The sequence below is a fragment of the Triticum aestivum genome, chromosome 3B (assembly GCF_018294505.1).
Source record: "Triticum aestivum cultivar Chinese Spring chromosome 3B, IWGSC CS RefSeq v2.1, whole genome shotgun sequence".
Lineage (NCBI taxonomy): Eukaryota > Viridiplantae > Streptophyta > Magnoliopsida > Poales > Poaceae > Triticum > Triticum aestivum.
Window position 1 is genome coordinate 851,865,756 of NC_057801.1, and position 14,413 is coordinate 851,880,168.

The 14,413-nt window shown below is 44.2% G+C and overlaps 1 protein-coding gene and 1 pseudogene across 1 annotated transcript in view; one reads left to right on the forward strand and one right to left on the reverse strand.

Moving 5' to 3' along the window:
- The window catches only part of LOC123072926 (probable LRR receptor-like serine/threonine-protein kinase At1g06840), a gene marked incomplete in the record, with an annotated part of 8,461 nt that extends 7,463 nt beyond the window's left edge, over positions 1-998 (reverse strand). Inside the window, 2 exon segments of the mRNA XM_044496599.1 lie at positions 33-406; positions 860-998.
- Positions 999-6,845: 5,847 nt separating this feature from the next.
- Positions 6,846-7,379, forward strand: LOC123068139 (uncharacterized; annotated as a pseudogene).
- Positions 7,380-14,413: the final 7,034 nt, after the last annotated feature.

Below are 14,413 nucleotides of genomic sequence, written 5' to 3' on the forward strand. Positions count from 1 at the left end.
GGACAATAAGCAAGCAAGCAAGCAAAGGGTAGAGAAGAAGAAGAGGAGGAGGAGAGGGATGGTTGGGGATGCACCAAGAAGAAGAAGGATTGAAAAATGGGAGGAGCAAGTAAGCAACAAACACGGATGGAGGGAGTCGAGTAGAGAGAGAATTGTCAAGTACAGTATTCTTGTATTGCGATTGGTTGGGGGATTGATTAATGGGGAGGAAAGGGACGGCAAGCTGAACCCTTTCTTTCTCTGATCTTTCTTCCTTTGTTGAATCCAATCCAATCCAATCCAGCTGAAGACCATTTCCTTGTACTTGCTTCCTTTGAATCAATCAATCAATCACTCCATCCAAGCAAGCACAAAGGAAATGAGGAAGAGTTGAGTTGGCTTCCTTCCTTCCTTCCTTCCTTCCTTCCTTTGAACAACAAATCAAATCAATCCTTTCTTAATTTCCACACCAAAAGTAAAAAAAGCTATTGGTGATTGAAAATGAAGTGAGGAAAGCAAGAATTGAAAAGTGTGTGAGGCAAGGCAGGCGTCTCGTCTTGTGTTGTGGGGAGTTGTTGACTAATGTTATTACTAGTAAGCAAGCGTGGTTGGTGGAACCATTTGTTCCCCTGCTTCTTCCAGTGACCTCCCTCACCACCCACCGCATAAATACGACTAGTAAGTAGTAGTACATTTGGCCATTGAATCCATCCATCCATCACCCCCTCCCTCCCTCCCATTGATGTTGATATTGATGTTGATATTGATGTCAACCAAGCAAGGTACCTACATCAATGGCCTGGCCAGCAAAACAAACCTAATCTGCTAATCTAATCTAATGAATAAGAGGGAGGGAGAGGGAGAGGGAGAGGGGGAATACCTGAAGCTGAATGCCAGGCCGTCTCGCAGCCGCTGCCCATGCTCTCTGCCGCCGCCGCCGCAATCCCACCGAGGAACAACTCAACCTCAGGTCGCGCAGTGGGTGGGTAAGGTTGACTGGTTGAGTAGGGTTGGGTGGACGGTGGACCAAGGGAGGGAGGGAGTCAGGGGAAAATTATGGATGGATGGATGGATAGCTGCTCACGTGACACAAATAACAACCATTTCATTAATAAACCATTTATGTGTTGCTCTTCTATCTTCCTTCTTTTTTAAGTAAGTAAAGTAAATTATTACTCACAACCACCACAAACATTACTACTGTAGTTTTGAATGAAGACAACAAAACTAAAACAAATGACCACCACTTCTGACCCAAGTGTGCAACAAATCGCAATAAAGTTTTTTAAAAAAATGAGCCACGTCTAACATCAAAACTGACGGGTCAAGCCACGTCCCGAATGCAAGCGGCGGTGCACTGGATTGGATTTAGGTCGACCACACATGTTTCCCTCTCTCACTCACTTGCCTCTTTCATATACCGCGCACAAGCTGGCCATGGCGACTCGAAGAGGTGGTGATGGTGGCCCAAGCTTTGCCGGTGGCGCCGATGTAAGCAAATCCGGTCGCGGGCGCTTTGACGCCATATACGATTGTTCGGGCCGAACCTGCATCTGCATGGCAGCTACGACCTAGCTAGGTTCCTCCCTTCACCCACGCTACATTGATAGGAGTTTATTAATCTACCAGCAAGAAGAAGGAGTAATATTTTCCTTCCACGCGCCCTCCTCAGTAAAAAGTAATAAATGCCTGACAAGACAATGCTGAATAATTAAACCTTAATCCAACTTCACATCACATCAGCATGATAATTAAGCGCGTGGGAGAAATGGAACCGTTCAATTACTACTAGAGGCTGACGCAAGATTCACCGCGTCATTTTCTTGTAGGATTGTCTTGTTTTCTTTAGCGGGTATTTTGGTTTATCTGCTTTGTCTTGGATTTTAATTATGTTTTAGGGGAGAAATGGAACGATTCAATTTTTTTAGGGAAAGAACCATTCAATTACTACTAGTGGCTAACACGAGATTCGCCACGCCGGTCTTCACTCGTAGGATTGTCTTTTTTTTCTATAGCAGGTTTTTTGGTTTATCTAATTTGTCTTGGATTTTAATTATGTTTTAGTGGTGTTTTCTTTCTGTCCATATATCGTGTTGGGGTGTAGCTAGAGACACTATTTGTTCTTAGAATTATGTCTTAGTGGTGTTTTCTTTCTGTCCATATATTATCGTGTTGGGGTGTAGCTAGAGACACTATTTGTTCTTAGAGCAGAGTGGAGTTCTTAGAGCAGAGCCCCTGCGCCTCCGCTTGTCGGCCAATGCAAAACAATAGGGAAGCGCTTGCTCTGTGATGCACAATTTTTTCTGATAGCTCGGTCCATAGTTCGCCGGTCACAATTGACCGGTCCATTGTTGACTTTTTCAAATAAAATGTGATCTTTTAAAGAATAAAAAAAATTCATAGGTTCGAAAGAAGTTTGTACATTTAAAAAAATCATGAATTTGGAAAAACAATTCACAAAATTTAGAAACAACAAATTTGAGAAAACTTCATGAAAATTGATAAAAAAAATTCAATAAATTGAAAAGTTCATGAAAATTGATAAAAACATTTTAAATAAATTGAAAAGTTCATGAAATGTGGAAAATAAAATCACAACTTTAGAAACAACAAATTTGAAAACAGTTCATGAAAATTGAAAAGGTTAAAAAGTTCATGATTTTTTATAAAATTCACAAATTTGAGAAAAAATCACGAATTTCAATAATCAAAAGTTGACACGAAAATTGAATAAAATCAATTTTAAAACAATCATGAAAATTTTGAAAACGTTCACGAAATTGATGCAACAAAAAACATATAAAAACGAAAACTAAAATGTAAACTAAAAATGAATAAAAGTGAGAAACCATTGAAATAAGAACAAAATGGACCGGCCCACTAGCTAGCAGTGTGGAGGATGCCTGCACCGCTTTGCTGAAACGCCTTTATGTGGCGCACCGGGCGCCAAATAAAATTTGGGGAGCTCATATTCCATGCTGAGACAATGAAACTGTTGCTCTAACGTTCATATGGGCCGGCCCACGAAGCTCTGGCTCGCGCATGCAGCTCGTCTCCCTGCTCCACTCTCTCGCTTAGCATATTAATCTTGATTTTTTTTAAATGTTGCAAACGAAAAAACATGTTTTTTTAAAAAAATGTTTGAGAACTGAAAAAATATTCATTGATTTTAATACATATTCACAACATACACAGGCTTTATTTTTACAACAAATTACCTTTAGTTTCATTCTAGGATTAAATGAAGGGCATAATTCGGCATCAACATTAATGATGAATGATTCTGCTACCATATTATCGTGGAAATACATCAAACAAGATAACTTGTGGTTGGGATGGTTAGGTGGACAGTGGTATTCCCAACCCACCAGAATTCAAATTCTGGTGCTCACATTATTCCTGGATTTATTTCAGGATTTCCAGCTATGTGCTTTCAGTGGGAGGAGACGTTCCCGTCGACGACGAGACGCCTACAGTGGCTTCGTAAATCTCAAGATGATATGCCGGCTCAGTCTCTCGGAGGTGCTCATAGGGATAGGGTGTGCATGTGTGCGTTCATAGTGGTGAGTGTATGCGCGTGTATATGAGCGCTTGTGTCTGTACTGATGCTCAGAAAAAAAAGATAGACTGACGAGATATATATGCTTATGAGCCTATTTATTTACAAAGTTCTACTACAAACATAAACATGGAGGTTACAAATATTAGGGAGATATTAATAATACAAATTCGGTCACATACGCGTGCCAGTTAGTTGACACCATGTATCTATTACCCCTATAAAAGCACGAAAGGGCGGAGAACCAAATCATCCTATCCATCAAAACCTGCAATCTAATGGTCTACATCTCCCCTAGCATACTAAACGCGTTTCATGCTTTAATTATCCACCATGCCATTACGTTAATTAATTACCCACCATGCCATTGGGTTAACATCCTCACGAACACGTCACTGCCCTCTGCCCTCTCGCGACCACGCCGACGGGGCAGTTTTGGCCACCGCCCACGCCTCGCCCCACCTATTCCCTACAGCCTCCCCGCCAGCCACCGCCTCAACATGTGCCTCCATCTGCACGTGCCGCTGGATCGCTGGCTGGCATGTCTGGGGTGTTGCCCCGGTCTGATTCGTTCAACGGTAAGGGCTTCACTTTTGGTGAGCCACCTTGGAGGTCCGCAAAGCTGCATATCAGCGATGGAGCCGCGTCGAGCTCGGGTGAGAAGGTGATTCATCATTCTTTTCTTCGGTGGCTACTGTGGTGGTGCCGGAAGCAGGTGATGGGCGTTGGTGTCAAGCTCAGAGATGTTCTGCTATCTTTTCAGTTTTGTCATGTCGGTCTTTACGTGACTTGTACTTTGTTCTTTATGATATGAATGAGACACGTATTACCATGCAAAAGAAAAAACATACGTGTGCCAGTTAGTTGACACCATGTATCTATTACCCCCGTAAAAGCACGAGAGGGCGGAGAACCAAATTATCCTATCCATCAAAACCTGCAATCTGATGGTCTACATCCCTAGTATACTAAACGCGTTTCATGTTTTAATTACCCACCATGCTATTACATTAATTACGTTAGTCGGGGCAGTTTTGGCCACGCCCCACGCCTCGCCCCACCTATTCCCTACAGCCTCCCCGCCAGCCACCGTCTCGACCTGTGCCTCCATCTGCACGCGCCGCTGGATCGCTGCCTGTCTGTCTGGAGTTCCTCGCGTCGCCATCGACCGCTTCACCGCCGACCCGACTGCAGGTGACGGCGCTCGTCTGCGTGGGTGCTACCTCTGCTGCCGCCGCCCCCGCCTCCGCGGACTTGGACGCACGCGACTCATATCAACTTGATAAAGGGTGCAGATTGTCGGGGCCGCATACGCATATCTCACACCAAAACCCTGTATAGAATAGAGTAGAATAGATAGGTCAAGTCTTCTTGAATACAATCCAAACACTGACCATCCCTGAAGTTAAGCACTTGCAGAAACATTCATTTCTCCCATTGAAACATCTTGCAATGTTCTAGCTAGCTAGCTAGCTAAAAGAAAAAAAACAAGTTAAATTACTTCATTCCATGCATATATTTGGTGCAAGATTGAAGGACATAGATGAAATCATGAAGGGTGAACCTAACTGCATGCGGAATCTACACATGGAGCTCATACCAAGTTCTAACAACTATACGTACTGAAGGGCAAACTTACACTGAAAGCTTGCGCACTCATCTCCTACGTACCCAAGCTGTTGGAAGGGGTGACAAGGAGCTGGTATTGTAGCAAGATTGTGGTTCAGACTTTTGGTTGCCAAACACAATTAGTCAAAATAGTATATACGTGTATATCATGTAAGCAACACACAATTAGTCAAAATTGCTCTTGTTCAACATGCATGTGGACTAATGGCACAAACGACCCCTTGTACGATCGAGGCATTATTCATACATAGGCTGTGACCTTAGAGTACAAGCATCGACAAGTTACTTGGTGTCAACGGCACATCATGGAGATCTGCCAAGACCACATCATGGAGGAGACGAAACTCACTGCAACACAACCATGGGATGGGCCTGAGAGCTTGCACATCAACATTTCACGTCGACGGCACCACGTATGGTATGGATAGGAGGTGCCACCACAAGACCCACCCAGTTATGGTTTGAATTTGCGTCCATACATATGCATGTGTGTCTAATTACTTTGTGTTCTTCTTTTTCTTTTCTTTTTTGAATACATGCATATATAGTGATCGAGTTCAATGTTGACGCACCCGCATACCAAGATAACCACCACGCGCACAAAATTAGAGCATCTCCAGCCATTCCCCGAGAGCGTCCCTAGGACCACTTTTTTCACGCTGGAAATGTAAAAAGGGCAAACAAAAAAAAAACAGCCCAGCCGTGCCCCCTCCCCCCAGACCTCAAAATAGCGCCGGCGAACCCAGGCCAAACCCAGCGCGCCGGGGGGCTGTTGGGGGCGCCGGCAGAAGCAACATCCAATCCTATTCCCCCACGCGTCCTTTTTCTTAGCTCACCCAATCACTTTTTGCGCGTCGATTCTCCTGGTGGCACCAACGGCTGGAAAAATGTACTAGCATTTCATCCGGTGGAAGCGTTTTGCCCCCCGAAGACGTGCTATTTTTGATCCGGCGATTGTCCTAGGGGGCTCCAACGACCGGAGATGCTCTTACATGGTGACTACTAAAAACCGAGGCTGTGGAGCTTCACAACCGGCGAGTCAAGATCAACACGAATGCCGCCTCGACCGAGAAAATCATATTTCGTTTTCATGAGAAACATATGTTGTCAGATCCAAGGTTTAATCCTTGGCAGGGGCTTGGATACAGTTAACCATTGATCATCCTAACCTATCACCCACTGGTTGATTTTTGATTCTTTGGCTCGGTGATCATCTTGAACCCAAGGAAGAAGAGATGATTTAAGCAATGCCGTACAATTTTGGATGAAAAGAGAAAGTACTACATGATGGACATGGTCACAATTTCACCACACATGACATGATCGGTGCATATAAATGTTGGAAAATTAAACAAAACCGAGTGGTGGAATCAATTACTATTGTTGGCAACAGAAAGAAAATAGAATAAATGTAATATCACAGAGACAGAGCAGAGTGTAGTTATTAAGCAGCAGGCTAGCGTGCGAGGTGTAGAGAGTAGACTAGAGAGGGAAAGCGTGCGGGTTGGCGCTGCTGCGGGAGAAGGATGCAGGCGGCGGTGCGACGACGACGACGTTGCTGTTCCTGTGGCCGTGGCCGTTGCTGTTGCTGGCGCCGCTGTTGATGCTCATCATGGTCATGCTCATGGACGCCGAGTAGCCACCCCCACCACCGGCCGCCGTGCTGTAGGACGCGGAGATGGATGTGGTGGAGGAAGACGTGGAGGGCCGGCGGCGCGGCGCGGGGCCCTTCTCGGCCCAGAGCAGCTCCTCGGCCCTGACGGAGGAGGAAGAGCCCCAGGCGTGGAGCGCGCAGCAGCAGAGGCAGAGGAGGCCCGCGGCGGCGGTGGCGCCCCGGCCGGCGCGGTGGATGTAGCGGTGGCTGTACTTGCGGCCGAGGCAGTCGAGGCACTTGCGTCCCTCGGTCATGTCTCCCATGCCGGCGCCCACGCAGCGGCGGCAGTATGCGCGGCCGCAGACGAGGCAGCGGTGGCGGAAGACATGCATGTAGCGGCTGCACGCCGCGCAGAGGTTGGAGTGCGGGATGCCCGCCCGGCGCATGGGCCGGCCGCTTCTGCCGGCGTGGCTGCTTCTGGTGGCGCGGGAGGAGCGGGCGGGCGGAGGAGGGGACGGGGAAGGGGAGAGCTGGAAGCCCGGCGGTGTTGTCGTGTCCTGGTGGCGCTGGGTGGTGTCGTCGTCGTCGTCGGAAGAGGCGGATGACTGGACCTTGTAGGTGAAGATGTTGGTGGAGGTCCTGGAGAGGAGCGCCTTGTTGCTGCGCTCGGTCTCGGCTGCAGCTGCAGGGTCGTCCTCATTAGGTTGCTCGTGGATGGGGGCCAAGCAGGTGGGAGCAGGCGACACGGAGGCGGTGGGCGGTGGTGGCGGGGCGACGACGAAGTCTCGGAAGGTGAGGTCGACGGAGCCGTCGGGGACGCCGAGGTAGAGGTCCTCCAGCTCCTGCTGCGCCATGCGCACACCCTTCTTCTTGTTCTTCTCCGACATCCTCCTTGCTCTTTCTTTCTTTCGTTTCCCTTGCTTGCTTCCTTGCTGTGAATGGGTCGGTGTGATTGATATATAGGGTAGGTGATGTGGAGGGAGGTTTATATATATCGTTGATGTGAAGAAGATCCATGGCTGGGCTGGGCTGGGCTGGGTTGGGCTGGAGATACGACGCCGGCCGGCTGATGCATACGTGCGTGCATGCGCCCGTATACGTAACGTTCCAGCTAGCTAGCTACATCTGTTTGTGTCCGGCCGGCCGGCCGTCCGTCCGTGCCAATTCCGAGGTGAAGGTGATGGCCGGCCTTGCCTGTCATGCATGTTGCAGCAGCTAAGCTAATAGTCTGTCTCTGTCTCTGTCTCTGTCTCTGTCTCTGACAAATAAACTCATCGCCAGCCAGCAAGCCAGATAGAGAGAGAGAGACAAAGTGGAGAGGCGATTCCATCCATGGCTGCATGCATGCTGTGGTTTTTTGCATCCTAGCTTGCTTGTTCCGTCGATGAATCCCATGGATGTCCCTCCCATCCGATTCACACGCCCGCCCGCCCGGCCGGCCATCTATATGCGTATACATACGTATTGGGTTTCCGCATCCTCCTCTCCCTTAATTTCCCACCATCATTTCATTATCATAGCTGGTACAACTAGATAGATAGACTAGAAACAATAACATGCTTTCAAAAAGAAAAAAACTAGAAACAAAAACATCTGCATCAAATATTAATTATTTCTTCTACCTACTTATTATTATACATACATACATACATACATACATGCATGCATGTCATGTGTGAAACAAAAAGGAATCCTAGGAGTAATAATAGATACTAGGTGGATGGATGAATTCGACATGCAAGTATATATGTATACACCATGCAATGCATGTCATCATGGATGAAGGAGACATGGCTAAATTTATACTACATACCAAGACAAGACTTGTAGTCATGCATGACATATATATATACTAGAGCGAGCGAGAGACCACGTAGCAGCACCTAAACTTAACAAACTATAGTACTAGAGTAATTAAATGCTGTTTCTTTTCTTTCTAATTTAATTAATTTCCAAACCAGACCAGACCAAACCAACACGTGATTCCCCATGGGCCGGCGAGCCCAGCTGAGCTCCTCCGCCATCGCCAAGTACCTTCTCTCGCCATTTGGGCATTCATCAAAGAGATTGAGGCAGTGCGAACAAGCCAGAACAGAGTAAAGGAAACGAAAGTGCTGAAATCAGTGAAATTAACCAGGCCCGTGTGCAGAGACTATTTCATCAATAAGGTTATCCGAGCAATTCAAGATAAGTGGCCTGACGATGATGAGGGACTAACAATATTCATCCAACAGGATAACGCAAAGCCTCATGTTCTTCCCAATGATGTAGCTTTTTGAGAAGCCGTGGAACAAACTGATTTAGACATCTGATTGCTACAACAACCGCCAAATAGCCCTGAGTTCAATTGTTTAGACCTCTGCTTTCATAACTCTATCGAATATTTAACCGACTGTAGGTCACCTACAAACATCCAGGAACTGGTACAGGGTGTGGAAGAGGAATTCGAGAACTATGATCCCCACAAGCTGTACAAAAGCTTTATCACATTGCAAGTGGTTATGTTCGAAGTTATGAAAGCCAAAGGAGGAAATCAATATAAGCTGCCACACTTGCACAAGGATCGTATTCAGAATGCTGGCAGGGAAATAATTAGTGTATATTAATGCTGGCAGGGAAATAATCAGTGTATATTAATGCTGGCAGGGAAATAATCGGTGTATATTGCGACAGTCAGGTAGTTGTTGATACCAAGGCCATTATAGTAGAAATGGAAATTGCAATAGGAAAAGAAAAGGGAAGGGAAGAAGTAGCTTCAGAACGGAAAAAAATTAACACTACCAGGGAAAAGCCTAGCAGCAGCGCGGGTTTGAGGCCTATCAGTAGCGCGGGCTAGAGCGCTACTGGTACGATGCTACAGCTAAAGGTTAGCAGTAGCGTGCCTCAACCCACACTGCTGCTAAATCAACTTAGTAGTAGCGCTTTCCCAGGGAAGCGCTGCTGGTAATTAGTAGTAGACTTCTCCCTGCCCGCGTTACTATTATTATTTCATATTTTATTTCTTTTTTATTTCATGTTGTATTCATACACCTTTACACAAGTTTTCATACAACAGGAATTTAGAGATTGTTTTTATATCATAATGAGTTATTACATCACGGGGTGAAAGAACCATGGACTAGTTTCAGGTGGATGTCCATCTAGTTGAAACTAATCCACAGTTCTTTGACCCAATGATATAATAAATATCATCATCATCATCATATCATTAACAACTTATCATCATAATACATCATTGTCATATAACACCTCCTCAAGATCATCGTTTTCATCAATGACATCACATAGCAAATTGGCCCCTAGTCGTAATCACAAGTACTCCTCATCATCAACTCTAACACATTGTACCACATAATAAACATATTGTACCTCATAGGACCTACTACATTCTTTAAGGTAAAATAGCAAAAAACAAGATAGCCCCTGACTCTCCATTATGGAGAATGGAGATTATCATGTCTCAAATTCTTGCCTTTCACTTAATGTTACTTCCAAGAACCTCCTTGCGAATGTCCAAACATTTTTTCAACACATGCACTAGGGTATCTCCATAGAAGTTACCGTGGTTCAACACGTGCGAACCTCCTTACCAGGGTATCTCCAATTCTTGCGAACCTCCTTACCAGGGTATCTGCATAGAAGTTACCTGGTTCAACACGTGCACTAGTGGCACGTATTCACCATAATTTGGAGGAGTTCGATAATAGGTATTGTAATTCTCAAGATAAGTACAAAATGCGATCATATGACTTTTCTCCTTATAAGTTAATTCGGAGCCACCAGTGTAGTGGGTTTTGTCTACCATCTTCCGCACATTCTTTGAAGAATCAAAATAAGCTGTCAATGGAAATAAGCTGTCAACTATTTTGAAATAAACAATATAAATAAGTTAATAACTATGTTTGAGAAACTCACATTGCGGTACAATCGGAAGCGTATCAACAAGGACCCAAATGTCCATATTGTCTTGCTCGATGTCAGGATCACCAAGATCCATGGTGACAATCATACCCTCGTAAAAACCATACATTTTGCAAAGTGCTTCCCAATTTTGGCAACAAAAATGGGTTACGCTCTGAGAATTGTATAGATTTACTTCAAAATCCATATCATGATGGGTCCTTAGGTGTATTTTCTTTGTTTCAAAATTTTCATGGTCTTCAAAACCCATCCTCTTCAAGACATAGCGTCTTGCATGGCATGGGATAAGCTAGTCGAATTGTAAAAGATGAAAATTAGACGTTGAAATAGTTGAAGTCATGCTTAATTACGAAAAACACACTTGTCGTTGTTGCGTACCGTTTCAACATCGAAGGTCTCCTCGAGCTTAATGCTGAAGCGCCAATCTTCGTCCAACTCAAGGAACCTGTCGCACAGACCTCGATCGTCGTGGCACCAGCTGCACTTCCCCGGGAGACTGTCGTCGTCCGAGTACGACATTTTCTACGTTCATAATTCAAAGATTAAACTTTTACAATTAAATATATGTTCTAAAAAACCTAAATTAGATCATTATTTTTCGAGAAAATCCAGGCCACTCGATATTTCCTACATATTCTAGCACAAGTCATGACAGAATTCAAGGAAAAATCCGGCATGACCTTTGCTAAAAAATGACATATCGAGCGCCTGAAATTTGCCAGAACGGAAATTAATCAACACTCCGGCAAAATATAGGCCACTCGGAGGTGTAACCTGAACATGAACGGTCACTTGGGCAACCAAATATGACATGTTCAACTAGTTTTATTAATTCAACTAGTTCTTACTAAATATAAACTTACTATAAATAGAAAAAAACTAGTTCTTTCTGAAAATAAAGTAGTTCAACTAGTTATATTAATTATCTTACTAAAAATACATTAGTTCTATTAATTCAACTAGTTCAACTAGTTTATTAATTTACTTACTAAACTAGTTCAACTACAACTAAACCAGTTCAACTAGTTTATTAATTTACTTACAAAATATTTTAAACACTTACTAAAAACAGTAAAAATAAACTAGATTATACAATAGTAAAAAACATCTACTATTAACCATACTGCCCTAGTTAACTAGTACCATCACTACTACTAATTAACATCTACTACTACTAAAATCATTATCTATGAACCCTAAATTAACATCTAGTACTACTAAACAACATCTAGTACTGACTAAGCAGAGAGAAGGGGGGTGGGGGGCTTACAGAGAGGGGAGAGACGGTGGCGGGGAGATGCTAGGCGACGAAGAGGTAGGGCGGTGAGGGCGGGCTCGGGCGGCAGAGGTGAGGTCGAGGGTGGCGACGGTGAGGTCGAGGGCGGCGACGGTGAGGTCGAGAGCGGCGGCGGGCGGCAACGGTGAGGTTGAGGGCGGCCTCGAGCGGCGGCGGTGAGGGAAGGATCGGGCGGCCACGACAGAGGAGTAGGGGAACAGGGGGGAATGGAGGACTTAGCAAAAATTTGAGCCCGTGCGGGTGGTTAAGTCAGAAGTAGGAGTAGCGCGTTCCAGAAAGCGCGTTACTGCTACTTTAGCTACAGCGTGTTCTGATATACACGCTACTGCTACTCCTTTCTCTTTCCCCCCCTTTTTCTTTTACTTTTCTTCACATTTTATTTTTTCCTTTCACCTTATTCTATTTCTTTCATTTTCAATTACCTTTCTCTTTGCTTTCCATTTAATTTTATATTCTTTAGCAGTAGCGAGTTTTGGAATAAAATACGCTGCTACAAAGGAAGTAGCAGTAGCACCGTTCAGTATGGATCGCTACTACTATGTGTAGCCTATCAGATCAGCCGTGGGAATTTTAGTAGTAACATGTTTACAACAAGGCGCGCTACTGCTAGAACTTTATCTGTAGCGCGGTTTGTCCAGGAGCGCTACTGCTACTTAGCACCAGCGTGCTTTTTTGATCAACGCTACTAAAGTTTTGTGTATAAGGTTTTCCCTAGTAGCGTAAAGTAGAGGGAAGGGAAGAAGTAGCAATAGAAGAGAAAATAAAGAAAAGGAAGGGGAAGGGAAGTGAAGAAGTGGCCACAGAAAGAAAAAGAATGTAGTCAAGAGGGGACATAGATACCCTTAATTATGTCATGTAGTTGTTGATACCAAGTGCTCCTTGTGTATGTCTTGTGTAATCTTGTGTCAAGAGGGGACAAAGAGGCCCTTATGTCACGTCCTTGTGTATGCCTTATCTAATCCTTGTATATCAATTCCTTGTTGGAATTTACTGGAATTTGGGTTATTTGGATTAATTGAATTATCTTGGTTATTGAGATTATTGAATTATTTGGATTATTTGAATTAATTTGGGTTATTATGATTTACGTGAATTGATTTGGATTAATTTTAGTTATTGGAATTAATTTGAAATATTTGGATTGATTTGAATAATTTGGATTAAAACCAAATTTGTGCGAACTTACAGAAAATTAGCAAAGAAAACATATTCTCCAAACTTCAAGCAGATCTTAGTTTCATCAGTAGTGGCTTGTTAGTGTGTCTACTGTCCTGGTACAACATCCTACAAACCGAGAAGGTTTACAGTTTGTTGGTACAAGCATCATTTTGAGCAAGAATGAATTTCTCTGGATTAGTTTGACATGAAGGTACACTGAATGCATTTCCCTGGAACTAATTTAGATTTGAGATTCAGAACAAAATCCTGTTACAGAAATTGACAATATATACACATACAGAAAGTAACTTCCCATTGGAAGTCAAGAGCCATCTGTGTAAATACATGCACAGGAATCTAGCTCACCTTGTGGAAAAATCTAGCCCACCTTGAGTAAAATACACACCAAAAGAAGCAGGCAAGCAAGAAAGGAACACGACATGGTCAAAATTCAGTTAAGATTGAGTTGAGATACATACAGTAAAATTAAAACAAAAATGGACAGAAAAATTGGTGAAAACTGAATTTTGTGTAATGATAGTTTACAGTGCCCAGTGTAGGATGTTAAATTGTATAACTGATGTTGTTAGTATCTAGGAATGTGCTTATCTCCTGTAACAACCTCTGTACTTATCCTTCTGTACCCAGCCGTAGCCCTAGAGGCTCCTATATATTGATCCTTAGGCCACCACATTAGGTGTGTCGACCCAATCTATCTTCTCTTTGTTTCACATGGTACCAGGCCATCTTGCGTAACTACTCGATGGGTTCTCCTTCCTCTGCCGCCATGACCTCCTCGGCCCTGACGTTACAGTAAACTTAAAACAAAAATGGACAGAAAAAGGGTGAAAACTGAATTTTGTGTACTATGCCCAGTGTAGGATGTTAAATTGTATAACCGATGTTGTTAGTGTTGGGGAACGTAGCAGAAATTCAAAATTTTCTATGCATCACCAAGATCAATCTATGGAGATTCTAGCAACGAGAGAGAGGGGAGTGTATCTTCATACCCTTGAAGATCGCGATGCAGAAGCATTACAAGAACGCGGTCGGTGGAGTCATTCACGAAGCGATTCAGATCGCAGCCGAATCCGATCTAAGCACCAAAGAACGGTGCCTCCGCGTTCAACACACGTGCAGCCCAGTGACGTCTCCCGTGCCTTGATCCAGCAAGAAGAGAGGGAGAGGTTGGGGAAGACTCCGTCCAGAAGCAGCACAACGGCATGATGGTGATGGAGGAGCGTGGCACTCCAGCAGGGCTTCACCAAGCACTACG